Source organism: Hipposideros armiger, unplaced genomic scaffold, assembly GCF_001890085.2.
Source record: "Hipposideros armiger isolate ML-2016 unplaced genomic scaffold, ASM189008v1 scaffold_2, whole genome shotgun sequence".
In the NCBI taxonomy this organism is placed as follows: Eukaryota; Metazoa; Chordata; class Mammalia; order Chiroptera; family Hipposideridae; genus Hipposideros; species Hipposideros armiger.
Window position 1 is genome coordinate 3,669,386 of NW_017731352.1, and position 355 is coordinate 3,669,740.

Sequence of the window (355 nt, forward strand, 5' to 3'; positions counted from 1 at the left end):
CGGAGTTAGTTCTTGTACCTAATTGACCTCTTGCACTTCATGTACCTCATTTCTCAAATTCTGTTTCTCATATTCCTTCAATATGCCACAGGGTAATGTGTCCTGAACCCTATAACCCCATTATACTATGGGTTTCACCACTTCTGTTTCATGTCTTTATATGTAGGGACTTGTTTCCCCAGCAACATGTCAGGCTGTTTGTTGGTCTGCAATCTGAGGAGCTTCCTAGGTGAAATCTGAAACCAACACCGCACCTTCCCCTTCCCACAGTAAGAGCAGAGAGAGACTGAAAAAAGAGGCAGACCACTCCAGATAGGTAGGTGGCAGCTTTAAAAAGCAAGGGAACTTATTTTTG